This window comes from Sciurus vulgaris (assembly GCF_902686455.1).
Source record: "Sciurus vulgaris genome assembly, chromosome: 5".
NCBI classification, from domain to species: Eukaryota; Metazoa; Chordata; class Mammalia; order Rodentia; family Sciuridae; genus Sciurus; species Sciurus vulgaris.
Window position 1 is genome coordinate 84,591,779 of NC_136465.1, and position 17,182 is coordinate 84,608,960.

The following is a 17,182-nucleotide window of genomic DNA, read 5'->3' on the forward strand; positions in this document are numbered from 1 at the left end:
AAAAAAAAATTTTTTTGTACTAAGGCATAGCAGAGATAAAAGATTATTCAGACACACTTTCTACTGACACTTGTTCACAGACTGATTAGAGAGAAAAATAAGCAAATAATCCATAAATTGGAACATAGTTAACTAATGAAAAGTAACAATGAGATACTATTTGGTACAAAAAAAAAAAGAAATGGCATTCCCCTTGTCCCATGCTTTGGGGAAAGTGATCTTTAAGCAGATTTCAACTTAATGAGTAGTTTTCCATACACATCAGATGATGGAATTGACCAAGAAAAAAACACAGAGGCAGAGAGAACAGCATGTGAAGTCATGGAAAAGTGAAGCTAAACATGTTCAAGAAATTGCCATTATACCGGAAATGGTGGCACACACCTGTACCCAGCAGCTTGGGAGGCTGAGGCAGTAGGATGGCAAATTCAAGCCAGCCTCAGCAACTTAGCAAGGTCCTAAGCAATTCAGAGAGACCCTATTTCTAAATAAAATATTAAAAAGGACTGGGGATGTGACTCAGTGCTTACATGCCCCTAGGTTCAATCCCAGGTACCACAAAAGAGAAAAGAAAGAAATTGCAATTATGACAGCGTCCGTGGAGTAAGGGTGAAAGATGAGGCTTGAATGTAAGCAGGGACAGTGAATTGGGGGTGGGGAGGGTGTGTCACTATAAAGAGGAGCTGGGTTTTTTAATGAGCACTTCATAAATGGGGAACTACTGAAGAATTTCAAGCAAGGTGGAAAAGATTAGCAGTGAGACCAAGAGGAGTGTGATGCTCTGTGGACCATTTTGAATAAGAATCGATGGGACTTAGGGACTGCTCACTCAAAGGTGGGGCAGAATGATGAGTATGGGAGAGAACAAGAGTCTAGAAAAACATGGGCTCCTGATGTCATCACTGTGCTGACAGCGGCACCACTTAGTGGGACAAAAAAAAGAGGAGCTAGGAATAGAGTTGGATAAAAGGTAACCAAGTTATTTTGGAAAATGAGAAGTCTAAGAGGCCTGTGTGCCATTCAGGTACAGTCAGGAAGGAGGGGTCAGAGCTCAGAAGGCATGGGTTGAAAGAAAAGAACTGAAAGCCGTGTTCTAACTGAAGTAATGTAAGCGACTGAGGTCCCCTTAAAGGATACTGAGACAAAGAAGGTAGCATGAAACGAGATGAGGGCTGAGAAGATAATTCCAGAAAACTCAGAAATTTCCCAACTTTTGAGTGTTCAAATAATGAACAAAACTATGAACTCAGGCAAAAAAAAAAAAAAAGGCTCTCACTGCCACCATCTGTTGGTGCGGAACTTACTGAAGCAGCATTACAATTCAAACAGCTTTTAGGTTACTATTCCGTCCAAAGAGCAGAGCTTCTGAAATAACATCTAAGTGCAGATGGATCACAGAGGAGAGGTAGGTGCACACCACCAACCAACAGCACCACAGCGGCCAAAGGAAGAGGGCTTTCTTGAATCAAGGAAAAGACCAACACAAACATACATTCACTCAGCAAACACAGAAATCTACAAAGTTCTAGAAACTCCATGATGAACATTCATGGTGAACAAAACACAATTCGTGCCCTTGAAGAGGTGACAGGTAAAACTAGTGCAAAATCAGTAAGAAAAAAAGCTAAACATGTTCCTCTTGGTTTGGCTCTTTGAAGATTGCAGATGACTAATCCTAGAAGTGAGATGCGGGAACAACAGGTACAAGCTTCTTTGTACGAATCTCATCTCGGAAGAGAAAGAAATAAGGCAGCAGCAAGAGGCAGTTAAGAGAATATTTTACAGATGCGCATAATATCACAGCAAGAAACACCTAATCCCAGGAACCTACAACATAAGCTAAACACAAACATACATAAGAGAACATTTTAAATCCACTGTCATTTTACAATAGACAGAGGCCTAAATTATTAAAATTACAATCCAATGTTATTAACTTTAATTATTAATGATGATCTTACTATACTTGGGTCTAAGTCAAGTTGAAAACTAGAAGGCAATCCTAAGGTCACAAAACTTCAGTTGCCCTTAGAGGAAGAAGAAAATGAATGGAGATACCTGAATGTAGTTGGCATTAAAATACAGATGGGACCAGCTCCCTGTGAAAGAGACATACATGAAAATATTTTAAAACTGCGTTTACCAGCCCCTTCAAAAGATTCTGGTGATGGGTAAGAAAGACATGATCGGAAGAGAGAAACAATATGATAGAAGCAAACAAGTGCTGTAAGTACTTAGGAACAGTGTGATTAAAATTACTCTAGCTGACATAGTCTGCATCCATTTCATCATTCCAGCAAATAATATCAGTATGACATTATTCTGATGTAACACAGGGCATAACCATATGCTTGGGAAGAAAGAAAGAAAGAAGTTCCTATCTGTCTAACCAGGTGACTGAGAATCAAGGAGGCAATTAGGAGAAGTCAATATCTAACCAAACAAAAATAATAAATCATATTGGTGTCAATAATTCAACTTTATATTTGCAGTTATCATTTATAAAAATTATAATGTAGACTGGAGATCTTACGTGACTTTAATAAACATCATCAATTACATGAACTCATAAATATTTGTTAAAAGAAAGATCTTCTTTGGATATTTGAACAATTGTCAAAGCAATTTACTGCAAAAGAAAAGCACAGAAATGATTCCACCATCTCCTCCCAATACATTCGAACATTACCTTTTTCTTTAAAAAGTCTTCAAAAAAAAAAAAGACATTTTAGTATACTATCGATTTTGGGGGAAAAAAAAGATCCTCTGGTAATGATCTGTTTGAGACACAAATAGAAGGACTAACCAGAATGAGAAAATAATGAATTAAGTTTTCTTTTAGAACAGAAGTGTTCATATGTTATGGATTTGGCAAAAGTGCAGGGATGGATTTACATATGTACCCTTCCCTTCTTTTTCCCACTCCACTCTCATGTTACTGAAACTAACAGCATACAATTGTAACTCTCCAGTTAGGTAGACAAAGCTTGGAAAATTAGGTCATGAGGTTGCTACGGGGACTCCATCTGTCTGGCAAGTTTGTATGACTTCCTCCTCCCTGTGATCCTGTGGTACAATGCCCAGTAGGCAAGATAAGGGAAAGGTTAGTGGCACATTCTGAAACAGAGACAAAAATATTTTCATCCAATCCCCTAGAATGTGGTCAAACTCATACCTCAATCCTAACACAGCCACAAAATAATCAATTATTTAATGAATATTTATCAAGATCCTTCTTGGTAAACAAAAATCATTTATTTTAAGTTCAGTGTCAATCATGGCCAACCCATATATGTTGACAGGATTTTAAAGAAATTCTTGATCCTACCACCAAACAATTAAGCTCTCTGCAATGCAAATAAAGAAGTTTTGAAACAGATATTTATGAATCTTTCATTCATTGTAGCTAACTAGAAACACATGAGCCAAACACATTGTGAGGATCAGTTCAATGATGTGTAATTTGAGAGGTATGTTAGAAAGACTTGGCTCCACTGAAGGAGGAGGAGTCCACATCCTTCTTTCTTGCAAGTGAAATGCAAAAGCAATTTTACAACTTTGCAATTCATATGGTGATCTTAAAACTGCCAACAATTAAAATTCAATAGATTTTTTTCTTATCTCTAGAGTTTAACACTTAAGTAAGTCTAAAATCTTTAGTATGACTTCATTTGATGAATGGTTTCTTCATTCCTAGAATTTCCAAGGAAAAAATATTGAATAGTATATATAAAATAACAAACAATACTTGTCTGATCTGATCTTAAATTGACCTTAATAGTTAAAAATCTTGCAAAGGGAGAGAACTGGTATACAGTCATTTTTCCCAAAGCTCATAAATAACTAATGTTCCACTGTGAACTTATTGTAAGATAATACATAATTTAGTCACACTTATTTTATAACTCACAATATCATTACACACAAAAAATGTAATATGAAATGTGATCTCTTACATTTGAATAGGAAAATGTAAATTTTAAATATTCAAATAGAAAAATGGGAACAATTAAAAAGAAAGAGAAAAGACAGAAAGCTTATCCTGCACTAATAAAAACTTATCAAGAGTAAAGGAGAAGGAAGAGGAAGTCAAAATGATCACAGCTAGAAGCTTTAAAAAAACTTGGGGGAAAAATACACTTCTGGCTGAATTAGTTGCTCTGGACTTCAAAGTTAAACCATGTTCTCAAATCAATCCCTGCAAAACTCTGTAGACTCTTTTCTTCTTTGGAAGAGAGAAAAACATGGCAGGCTTGGATTAGCTGCCTAATCTAAAACACAATCCAGATTCACACCTACTCTCTCTCAGAAACTAACACAGAAATAATTCCCTCTATATGGATCAGCAAGCAACCTGTCACACCTAATGCCCAAAATACAGTTAATATTCACATTAGCCTAATAAAGTCAAGGTCAGCCAGAAAAACTTAGCTGTTAAATCTTGCATGAATAGGAGTTTCCATGTTAGGAACCCAAAGCCTAGTAAATACATATTTATTATATTCTTATATCAAATAATATATTGTTTCTTAGCAACATGTAATCATAGTTCCTTAAATAATGCACATGAACAACACAGTAGTGGTAAAAATTACTCATAGGTTCTTGAGAAATTTTAGTTTCCACTTTGCTACCATCAAACTATTTCTATATCTATCAAATTCTACCACCACTTGCTTTCCCAATAATTTTACCACTAACTTATTAGTTTAGAATCTCACTTAAATTTTCATATTTCTAGGTAACAGCTTGATGATACCAGTACCTCTGAAAACCATATATATTACCCAAAATTTAATTCACCTCCATTGATCTTCTATACCATATAGATAACATACATAGGTGGAGGAGGGAAGCTGGAGAGGTAAGATGAGACTATTACTGTTTGAAGACCCTTTAAATGCTGTGGCATAGGGCTGAAGATATAGCTCAGTTAGTTGGTAAAGTGCTTGCCTTGCAAGCACAAGGCACTGGGTTCAAACCCCAGCTCCACCACCAAAAAAAAAAAAAAAAAAAAAACTGCTATGTTGTGGCCAGGACCAGCAGCCAAAGGGTGAAGCGGGAGCATCCCAAGTTCAAAGCCAGCCTCAGCAACTTAGTGAGGTCCTAAGCAACTCAGGGAGACCTTATCTCAAAATAAAAAAATAGAAAGAGTTAGTTAGGGATGATGTTCAGTGGTTAAGTATCTCTGGATTCAATTCCTGGAACCCAAAAAAATTTTCAAAAGGAAGAAAGACAAGTTAAAAAATGCTATGATATGTCCTATACTTCACATTCTAAAATTCCCTATAGTGATAAGGGACTTTTACCAAGCAAAATATTTTAAAAATCAATAGCATATATATATTCTAACATATAAATAAAAACTATGGTAGATCCTTCTAACTAGTATAAAAACTCAATGTTAAGATGTGTTCTGGTTAAAATGAAGCACTGTTAACATATTTACTCCTGTCTGGACAAGATTTCAAGTCTCTTCATAATGAAATTTTACTATTTTCAAAATAACTTACTATCCAAATAAGTTGGAAGGTGATGAAGGCTTCAAATACTCCTTTGTTTTAAACCCTCTAGCCACCTAAACACAACCTTCACTTCCACTGTGAATGTCTCTTTTATCCAGACTTCCTTCTCCAAGACTGAAATCTCACCAGGCAGTGAGTTAGAATAGTAAGTGGAAAGATATCAGAGTTTAAAAAAGTATACTTTTTAACTAACGTCATTTGAGGGTTGAAAAAGGCTGCCAGATAGTAGAGCTAAAGGACAGGGAAAAAGCAGGGAGGAGGAAAGCAAGCTGGAGAAGGGGCGATGAGGGAAAACCCACAGGGTCATTTATCTGCTTCAAGATTTTTATAGGACGGTTGTCTTCATGAAACCATGGAAAATATCAAGGCTTCAGATAAAGTTGAAAAATGTGAAATGTAGCCAAGTACATGGATGCTGTAGTAACTGGTGCTGAGACTTTTTACTGCAACAGTTTGAGAAAGTAACATATGAAAAATTAAAATAATATAAACAGAAAGCTGATGCTTTAAACAATTGATTCTATAATTCTACAAAGATAGCAAATATACTAATGTATAAACTTACTCCTAAATTTAAGTAAAATGATATTTTTTCAATTATTTTTTAACAAATTATTGTTCAGGTTTGACCATCATGGACTATTCATTTTAAAATACAAGTGATAATACTTTAAGCAAATCTATGAATTAACATACATTAACATCTTTAGAGAATTATTGTCCTCAATTACTAAAAACAAGCTAACACATATTCTTTGGTCATACACATTAATCCCACACCTTTACATAGGTGAGTATCATGTAAATAATGCTACAAGAATTGGCCCAATGTCCAGATTTTTATCACAGAAAGAATTCCATTGCTTTTAAATTATTCAAAATCTAACAAGGCTCCACAGATGAGTTGAATGAAAGAACTACCAACAAAATGAATGCTCTCTCTTTACTAAAAGGATCTTGATGTATAAAAAAATATGTAACACTGTAATTTTTAGTACCAAGGTAACAGGAGAAGTTCTGATAACAGAGAAATGCAGTAAAAATAACAAAACTTGATCTAATATCAGATTTCTAAATAAATATCCTTAAAGAGTAATATTTTAAACTCCCTAATAGATATAGGTTGTCAAAAAAAAAGACAGTTAAAGTTTTAAAAACACACTGGAAAGAGAAATTAGAGGTCAATTATACATGCATACAAATAAGCTGAGAATATTTTTGTTAGGAGAAAAAAATCTACGTAGACAAAGTCATGTTCTATTTTCTTCTGTATAAGAAAGAAACAATCAAATTCAGTTTGCATGTTCTGACAGAAAACAAGTCATTAATATTCTAAGTTTCTTACAGACTGAACTTCAAGAAATCTAGACCTCCAAAAAGAAAGCAAAGCAAGATTTTCAAATGTGACTGACTTCCACTAGCTAAGCAGTTAAGTGAATCTTCTCTACCATCACATCTTCCTTTAAATTTTGAAAGTCAACCTGCCAAAAACTGTCTCATTGTACATTCATGTCTAAAATAGCCATTAATTTCAAATGTCAAAATTATAGAAAATTAGGGCTGGGGAGATAGCTCAGCTGGTAGAGTGTTTGCCTTGCAAGCACAAGGCCCTGAGTTCAATCCCCAGTACCACCAAAAAAAAAAAAAAAAAAAAAATTATAGAAAATTAGGTAAATTCTATTTGATATATTCACAAAGGATGAACTTCACATTTTTCTTAATAGCTTAATTTTGCCACCTGTACTTTATTCAACATTTTAATTTCTAATGGAAAATATTTAAAAATTACATTACAAATATCAGAATCAATAGGAAAAGAGAGAGTGTTTAATAACCAAAAAGCTATTTCAGACACTAGAAACATTCTGCAGTTGCATGTGACCAATAAATATCCAAAAAATATACATGGACTTGGAGAACAAGGATTAACTTAGGTAATACTTTATGATACTAACAATATAAGATTTTCTAAATAAAATGAAATTCAAAAGCCTTCAATAATGAATTCTTCTTTTTTTTTTCTTTTTTCTTTTTTATTTTTTGGTACCGGGGATTGAACTCGGCCACTTGGCCATATCCCCAATTCTATTTTTTATTTTATTTAGATACAAGGTCTCACTTAGTGGCTTAGTGCCTCTCTCACTGAGGCTGGCTTTGAACTCAAGATCCTCCTGTCTCAGCCTCCTGAGCCTCTGGGATTACAGGTATGCACCACCACACCCAGCTGAATAATGAACTTTTAAAAACATTTTATTCCTTTTATTGATTTTTTTTTTTACAATTTTTCCCTTTTCTTTTTTATCTCCCCTATATTATGAAAACAAATTTTCAACAGTTAAACTTTCCTCTAATTAAACACGTAATTTAGTTAACAAATAATTTTAGCACATTCTTAAGTTCTGCAATTCAGGTTCTGTTCAGAAACTGTGGCTCAGAATTCTAGATTGCTCAAACAGAACTAGACTCTGTCTGCACAGAATATTACATTCTTAGTTGCTACACCATGGAATAGAAGAATGGTTTAACACAGGACCTCTGATTTCACCCAAAGACATACAAGTCATCTTTCTTAAGTCCCATATAATCACTTGAGTATCACAGGACTGAAAAAGAACACAAGAGTTCATCTACTACATAAAAGGCTATATTCAGAAAGCCATATGATTACAAGCAGAAATTCACACAATTCCTAGGTTTGGTGTCTTTATTCTCTCCTATTACTATGCAATGAATAGTCTATTGTACTATTACTAATAAAAAATGAAAAATAACTGGTTATTCAATTCTCCATGAGCTCTGAATGTGGGAATGTGCAGATTTCCCACCACTCCCATCGTGATGACCCATTTGACACTTATCATATACATCCATCTCTTTGCCTGGAATGCCTTAGTGTCTCACCTCATTCTCTCCTTCTCAGCTTCAAAAATTCATCCCGAGATCTCCCCAATACTTTTCTGGCTTCCTCAGCAACAATGAGCCTCTCCTTTACTATGTTCTGGAATATAAATAAGTTTTTATTTGTATGTATTTATATACACACACACACACACACACACACACACATTCTTTTTTCATTTAACCTCCCTTTCACCTACAACTGTGACCAATGAGTACTACCATTGTTTCTACTGCTTAAATAGGAAAACTAAGGTAGATAAAGTTTCTCTGATTTCAGAGTCCATTGTCTGTATTTTAATACACACTTCCTTCAGCTCCATGGCACTGAAATTATCCTCTAGCTGCCTCCATTCTCTGGGTCTTATGAAGGCAGAAGGCAGAGACCCTGTCTTCATCTTCATATTCCTAGTGTCTGCCCCAGAACAGACACTCAAGAAATGCTCAATAAGTGAGGAATGAATAAACAAATGAAGTTCAGTTATGTTCAACTTCCTCTGTGAGGAAAAACTCACCCCCTTCTAAACTCTTATTCTGTAAAGAGTACGATCACAAGTGCTACTCACTGAACAAGTATTTTGTGAGTGTGTATCCTCTGTGATGTGCTGTATTTAATTACCACAAGGAATTTTAAAATAACTGAGATTCAGTTCTTTGTCCTCAAGAAACAAAATTCAGTGGGGAAAAAGGTGAATAACCTTTAGTGCTACCATTACTTATTTTTCTTAATCCCCACAACTTCCTCTTTAAAAGAATTTCTTCATAATTTTGTTTCAACACTACACATTTCTGGGTTGTTGGGATATAGATCAATCAACAGGGCAAAAAAAAAACAAACAATTTCCATGGATCTTAAATATACAATCTCTCAAGCCATTCTCACTTAGCTCAGTGGTCATTTAAGTAGAATATATCATTAAAGAAGATAATAAAATCAAGGACACCCTGCGACTATCCTTGTTTTTTCTTTTGTGAGAGGCGGCATAAGCAAGTGGAAAGAACGTGGATTTTGAAGATCAGGGTTCCCATTCCAACTCTGTCCTTTTCTCCCCATGTGAACCATCTACAAGTCCCTCTGTTTTTCTGTGTCTATTCTTTGTCTATATAATATGCAGATAGAGACCTGCCTGAAAGAGCACTTGTAAAAAGTCACATCTGGAGCCTCACCTGATGCACCTTAAAAGCAGTTGGTTCTAACTTTCATGTAACAATATAAACACTTCCGCCCCAATGTCAATAACACATATGTTTACCAAAAAGAGAGGCACTTGAAAAAAAGCCACTGTAATGGGAAAAGGTATCTTGGATAAGATTCAAGACCATAAAATGTAGTTAAGCCTCAGGTTTCTAAATCATCTGCGTACATCAGCTGCCTCTTCCCAACACATACCCTGCAAATCCCTTATTCCATATTCTGTGTGGAAAAACAAACAGTGATTATTTTCTGTTAAGATCTAAAAGAACTGAAAAATGTTACTCTGTACTAACAAAACCATTTTTACAATGAATCTCTGAGTAAAAAAGAGGGAAATTAATCATGTATAATGTCAAGGAACCAAACTCAACACAGAGCGTACGTGGTATTATATCTTAGTTTCCAAGTCATATCTCAACTATTTCTATTAAGCAATTTTGCAGAACACATAAAAATTTTCCTGTATGTTCTAAATCTAATTTATAATCTACTGACTTAACACATTTAATGATGTTGGCACTGGACATCCACATGAAAAAAGAAATTAAACACACATCTTAAATTTTTTTACAAAAATTAACTCAAGATAGATCACAGACCTACATGTAAAATGCAAAACTATAAAACTTTAAGGGGGAAAAAAATGGCTCTGAACCTTTGCACCATGAAGCCAAAGGGAGAAAGTAGTGAATGCACAAAAGATGAAGGAGAAAGTCAAATTAACTACTAGCTTCTGCACCATGGAGGCCAGTGGAGCAAAAACAAAGAATGCTGGAGGTTAGGGACACTGACACAAGTTGTTGGACTGTATGCTACAATCTAGAATTTGTCTCACAATGCATCTAGACCATCAAATCACGGAGACCACCTCTGAGACATCCACCTTGTTCATGTGAAAACAGTCCCTATTTATCCTTTGCTTTAGACCTTTGGCATTCTGAACTAGTTCTGTTCTCAGATGTGGTGCAGTACAATATGTATGCAATAAATAATCTCTTGTACTATCTTAACTGAAAAAATCAAATATCAAAAATAAGAACCAGAATAAAATATAGGTGGCCTTGGGCTTAGCACTGAGTTCTTAAACATGACACCAAATCATGATGAAATTGGTACACTGGACTTATCAAAATTAAAAACATCACTCTGATAATGATACTATTAAGAGAATAAAAAGACAAGCCAGTCTGAGAAAATATTTGAAAACACGCTTATACACAAAATTTTTTCTTTTTAACTCTCGGAGGTGAGGGTATACTTCAGTGGCACAGCACATGTTAATTAGCATGTATGAGGCCCTAGGTTCAATCTCCAGAATCAAACACACAAAAAAAAACATTGAATTTTTAAAACTCAAAAACAGTAAGAAAACTTATTAAAAAGTAAGCAAACGATCTGCACAGCATCTCACTACAAAACATATATGGATAGAAAATAGCAAGTGTAAAGATGTAACATCATATGGCATTAGGTAATGGCAAGTTAAAGCACAATGCGATGTTACTACATACCCATAAGAATAAACAGAACCCCCAAAATTGACAAAATTGAATGCTACCAAGGATGTAGAGCAACAGCAACTCTCATACATTGCTGGTGTGAATGTAAAATGGTAGTCATTTCGGAAAACAGTCTGGCAATGTCTTTACAAAGCTAATCATATGATCTTACCATATGATCTAGTGATCATACTCCTAGGTATATATCCAAGTGATTTCGAAACTTGTTGTCTACCCAAAAACCTGCACATGAGGGCTCCTAACAGCTTTATTCACAGTTGCCACAACCTGGAAGCAACCAAAATTCTATGTGACATTGTTAAGTAATAAAAAGAAATGAACTATCAAACTACAGAAGGCATGGATTAACCTTAAATATGTATTGTTAAGTAGAACAAGCCAGTGTGGCAAGGCTGCATGATTCTAATTATATGACATCTGGAATAAACAAAAATATAGAGAGGGCAAAAAAAATCAGAGACTGTTGGGGTAGGGGATAATAGGTGAAGCCCAGAGAATATTAATGTGTTGGAATTACTCTTATGATATTGTGACATTATAATGATAGAGATATCAAAACACAGAACTTTATAGGACAAAGAGTGAACCTTAGTGGATGAAAATATAAGAAAATCATGGTAAGGTCAGGGATTCTAAGATAGACTGCAGACTATGACAAAAACTGTAACTGTATTATAAATGTGTGTAACAATCGCACTAAAGTGCATACAAGAAAAGGGTGCTTCACTCTGGAAATGAGTGAAAACAGAAAGACTAAAAGCAAAAGGAAGTCAGGTGCTATGGCACACACCTGAAATCCCAAACACTCAGGAGACTGAGGCAGGAGATCACACGTCTGAAGCCAGCCTCAGCAACATAGTGAAATCCAACTTTGAGACCTTGATGTCTCAAAAATTAAAAAATAAAAAAATGGGACGGTAGCTCAGTGGTAAAATGTCCCAGGATTCAATCCCCAGTATAAATAAACAGGATAAATAAATGCAAAAGGAACTATACATAAGCACTGTACTCTAATTGATAAAGTTGTTTCCCATGAGAACATAGGTTAGCAATTCCAATATTGCTATCTTTGTATAATAGAAATGAACAATTAGGCAGAGAGTGGGAGCCAGGTTTCTTCCCACTGTTGGAGGTCATTTATAGATAAATAATTTAGGAAGACCAGAATGATACATAGTGTCATGGATTACAGTTAAAATATACAGTTAAAATTCATAAAAGTATGAATTCATATTTAGCTTAATATGGCGATACACAATCACGCAGAAATGTATATGCATAAATATACACACATGTAGAAATATGTATAGTCATATTCATATACGTGGGTTTGTATACATACATATATTCCCTTTTTTCACATGAAAAAGCCTGGAAGCAATGACATTCTGGTAGTAACAAGTATACCAGGCACCCAACCTTGGTTTTTTAATATAATTTCCAAACAAAAGGAACCAGATTGCTTGGATAAGTGGCTGATTCTCAAACTGGTACAGAATGCATACAAGAGCCTGGAATATCTTAAAGCACCAAAAAGTAAAGAAATGCTTCCAAAAAGAAAAAACTCACATTGATGGTGATATGTCAAAGGACACAGGGGCAAAACTGTAAAAATTTGGGCAACAAAATAGACTGGATTATAATCCAAAATATAAAACATACATCCATGATAACATAAGTAAATCATGGCCAATAAGAACAAAGGATAAGTAAATAAAATGGAGAAAGAAAGAAAACTCCTCCATGAAGAAGAATTCCAAATAATGTACATAGATATTCTAACCACGAGGTTGGGGGTAGAGCATGAGCATAACTCTCCAGTCTCCATTGACTTCCTTCAAAGAGTACAGAATGGAAAGGGAGAAAAAACAAGGAATTTCACAGTGGATAAACTTTACACCACCTCCTTAGTTAGATGATCAAAATAAGTATCAACCATGATAAATAACACTGATAGTATGTACCCTTGAACATATGATATGATAAAAATGGCACTTTACCTCTGTCACGTTCCTTCCCAAAACCCATGGTCACAGTTTAATTATGAGCAAAACATTAGACAAATTCCAAAGGAGGGGCATTCTATGAAATACCTGACCAGTTCTCAAAACTATCAACATCATCAAAAACAAGAGAAGGCTGAGAAACCACACCAACCAAGAGGCTAAAACACATGATGACTAAATGTAATGTAGAATCCTGGACAACAAGGTCCTGAATAGAAGAAAGACATTAGATAAAAATTAAGGAGGGGCTGAGGGTATACTCATCAGTAGAGCACCTACCTCGAATGCAGGAGGCCCTGGGTCTAATCTCTCTCTCTCTCTCACACACACACACACACACAAATATATATATATATATATATATATATATATATATATATATATAATATTTATATATAAAATGTGAACTGTAATTAGTAATAACAAACTGATACCAGCTCATAAAAAATACCAATATAAGTTATTAATGAGAGGGGAAACTGGGCTTATGTAAGAAGTGACTATACTATTTCTGTACTTTTTCTATAAAACAGTTCTTTTAAAAAAATGCATTTTTTAGATCCCATTTAGGAATGTATCTGGAAAACACTGAAGAGTTTTTTATTGCAGCACTGAAGAACCTTCCACTTTCTTGTATATATTCAACTTAAAATGTTTGCAACTGCTCCACTACAGAATCTTCTCAAGAAAGTATTTTCAATTACTAACAGCTGCAAACAATTTCATGCAGTAATTCCCAGCAGGGATGTACTATAGCCAGAGACTTTAAAGTTCCATTTTTCCCTTTACATACCTCTGAGATGTCCAAAAGTTTGTAACCTATCATTAACATATTGTTTTGTTCTGATCTAAATACCTACCAAATATGCTTAATATGACTCAGGAAAGCTAACCTAAATTTTGAATAAATCAGATTAATGCTAAGATAATCCAATAAAACTTCAAGCAAGTAAGAACTTTTTTTAGAAGTGTAATTTTCTCTTCTGGATATTATGTTTTCTTATTCAACCCTGATTGAAATGACCTGCTGCAGAACTGAAACAGGTAAATGAAGAAAGGAGAAAATAAAAAGCAGTGGAGGAGGGGGGAGATGGTGTGTAGTATAAAGAGAAAAAGACTAGGTTTGAAATGGATCAAATAAGAACAGTGGAAGCAGAGAGTAGCAAGCCTATGTCACGACTGAAAAGGTACTGATACCTCAAAAGAATCAGCATAGATCAAAAACTTGAAAGGAGGAAAAAGCTAGAGACAGAAATAAAATGACATGTTCAGTCACAAGCTGTTCAAAATTAACAAAAGAAACATCATCTTAAATGCAATTTGACCTGAAGTATTTCTCCACTACTAACTCCCCACTAAAAACTACTATTTAATAATACTCAGTGAAATGAGCAAGTGAAAATAAATTATAGAGTGAATGCACCAAGTATTGTGAACTATCTATGGTTTTCTCAGGATAGAAATTAAACACAAATTTTCTTTCTTTTCCCTCCCGTGAAATGAATGATTTGTGGAATTTTACAAAGTCTTAATGTGTGTATTCTGTTCTACAGGCATTCTATGAATATATTACATTTATGATACACTGGCCAGTCTATAAAGTGTTCTAACTTTCAAATTTTAAATGTGAATCCATGACAAAAAAACTTCCACACAAGCAACTTAAGAACTACAGCAATATGTTCACAAAGCTCCAATTCTGAACAGAAATCTACACTAGACGAGAGAAGATAGCAATGATTTTAAATTCAACAGACTCACTACCACATTATCTACATTTGTACATACTTTCCAAAACCCACAGAGCTATAGGATGGCATCCTTCCAATGGCAATAAATTAGGAGCAATACACAACACAAATACTTCAAGCTTTCTGGGTTTGTTTTGTTTGTAACATAAAGAAGTCTTCCAATAATACTAATTCTACCTTCCAGTGAATTAGGAAAAACCAAACTAATCACACACATGTGAAACCAAGTTTTATCTGAATTCATCCTAAGACATTTTACCTACTTCCCTTATAATCAGAGGTAAAAACGGAAACCTTTTAAAGAAAAGCAATCATACATTTCACTGAAACACCCCGAGTAAAGGAGGATTCCAACTAATGCTTTACCGCTATAGATGTCTACCTACGGATTTCAAATCCTAATACCACAGCGACCTGCCCCCAGCGAGAATCCAGCAGTTCTATGTGAGTACTACGGGAAAAGAAAGATTTAGGAAACAGCATGAAAACAATCAGTGCAAAGATTGTGCATACAGGTAGTACTGAAAGTAAAAAGATGGAGAGAGCAGGGTCTTTATGGGCGGGGAAATACACTTCAAACGCTTTAACTGACAACAGAAGAAAGGCCATCATCCCCAAAGTAAAATGGTGCAAGTAAAGTGCAGCGAGCTGAGAAAGGAAAGTCAACAACAATTAGAGACTGACAACCATCCCAAAACAATGAGCTATCTTAATTTGAAAGGGTGAGACCCTATCTCTGTGGATCACTTTGAAAAGACCCTCCCAACTTGGGGTGGGGGAGAGTAGCTTTGAAAGCCCTCATCGGAATACTCGGTCTGTAGCTGACCCACGGAGCAGATAAGCACAGGTGTATCTGCGGAAGCCCAGGTTACAACGATTATTACACGGAATCTTCCCTTCCCGGTCCTCCCGAAGCCAGGTAGCCACGGATGGGGGGACGCGGGTCGGCACCCACCCCGCGGCGCGCCACGACCAGGCGCGCGGACGCGCTCCAGCGGCAGCGCCCGCGCACACCTGGCTGCCAACACCAGTTGAAAGCAAAGTGAATGAAGGCGGACACCGTGCCTGGCACTGCTCTGATCCAAGCACTCAAAGGCGGGTTTTCAAAATCAAGGGGTAGTCAAAGCCGCCAAACCCCCGGACTGGCGCCTTTTGCCGAAGGACTCTTACCTCGGACCCGCCCTCGAAGCCTCTACCCGAGGTTCCAAGAACCCAGACGAGGTGGGAGGCGGACGGGAGACAGACCCCCAACCCGGAGCTTGCCTTCTCGATCCCCCACGAGCTGCAGAGTCGCCTTCGGCGCCCGGCTGAAAAGAAGGGCTCTCCGGGAGAGCACCGCGCCCGCCTCGCACCGGGTGAGACCGCCTTGCTCACCGCTGCCTGTGAAGTCTGGAGCTGCCCGCCCGCTCGCGGCCAAAGCCAGCCACGCCGCGCATGCCCAGTGCCCGCGCGAGGAGCGAGCGGGCGAGCGCGCGCCGCGCGGCCGGGAGCTGGCTCCGCTTTCCGGGTTTTGACTGCAGCCGAGGTGCGGAGTCTCTTGGTCCACCCTAAGCGCTGGAAGCTAAGGGGCCAGGCGGCCGGAGGGAAGGAGGCGGGGCCCGGCGCCAAGTTATCAAGGCCGCGATCAAAGTCAGAACAGGGTTCCGAGCCGCAGGCGGGTTTCCAGAAGTGCCCTAGCCAGACGGACTAGCAGTAGGGAAGACTCAGGATGGGCAATAGAACTGTGGAGAGGTTCGACCCGGGCAAGGGTGGATGGCCCGGGCAGAGGGAGCGCTTCGGTTGCAGCGCCTTGGGTCCTGCTGCATAAATCGTGGCCACTCTCTTGTGGCAGAAAACTGCCGCACCCAGTAACCAGACAGCCTTTTGTCTTCCTTCTCTGGACCCCTGACCTATTTCTCCCTTTTTGTCGCTTTCCTCTTTTTTGTCTCTCTAATCTTGCAGTAAACCGATGGTACCCAAGGTCCTCCAGTGGTTCCCGAGATCTCCAAACTGACGGTCTTGTGCTCCATTCAGCAAGCCCAGACCCGCATCCCGCCGCTGCCTCCGATCCCATTTTTCATTGTTGCTCTTGCCAAGAGCCTGATGTAGTTTGAAGTAGTGGAAACTTTAAAAAAAAAAAAAAAAAAAAAAAAAAAAAAACACTTTTCGTCTCTTGTACCTTAACCAACCTTCATAAACTTTGCCTCCTCGCTGAGATAGAGCCACAAAATGAGAAGTCTTGTTGTCATAGCTACGCCCCCACACGCCCTGGTGTTCTCATTTCCAAGTCAATTGACTTCCAATAGTC

The 17,182-nt window shown here is 37.0% G+C and overlaps 1 protein-coding gene across 5 annotated transcripts in view; it reads right to left on the reverse strand.

The window, feature by feature from the left end:
- EPS8 (EGFR pathway substrate 8, signaling adaptor) overlaps positions 1-16,323 on the reverse strand; it is a 171,808-nt gene extending 155,485 nt beyond the window's left edge. For 2 of the 5 annotated variants that reach the window (XM_079140399.1, XM_079140393.1), the window contains exon 1: positions 16,066-16,199. The gene's annotated coding sequence lies outside the window, so the exon portion shown is untranslated. Of the gene's footprint in view, positions 1-8,426; positions 8,524-16,065 lie in introns of all 5 variants that reach the window. The other 3 variants (XM_079140394.1, XM_079140398.1, XM_079140395.1) reach the window with 3 other exon arrangements.
- Positions 16,324-17,182: the final 859 nt, after the last annotated feature.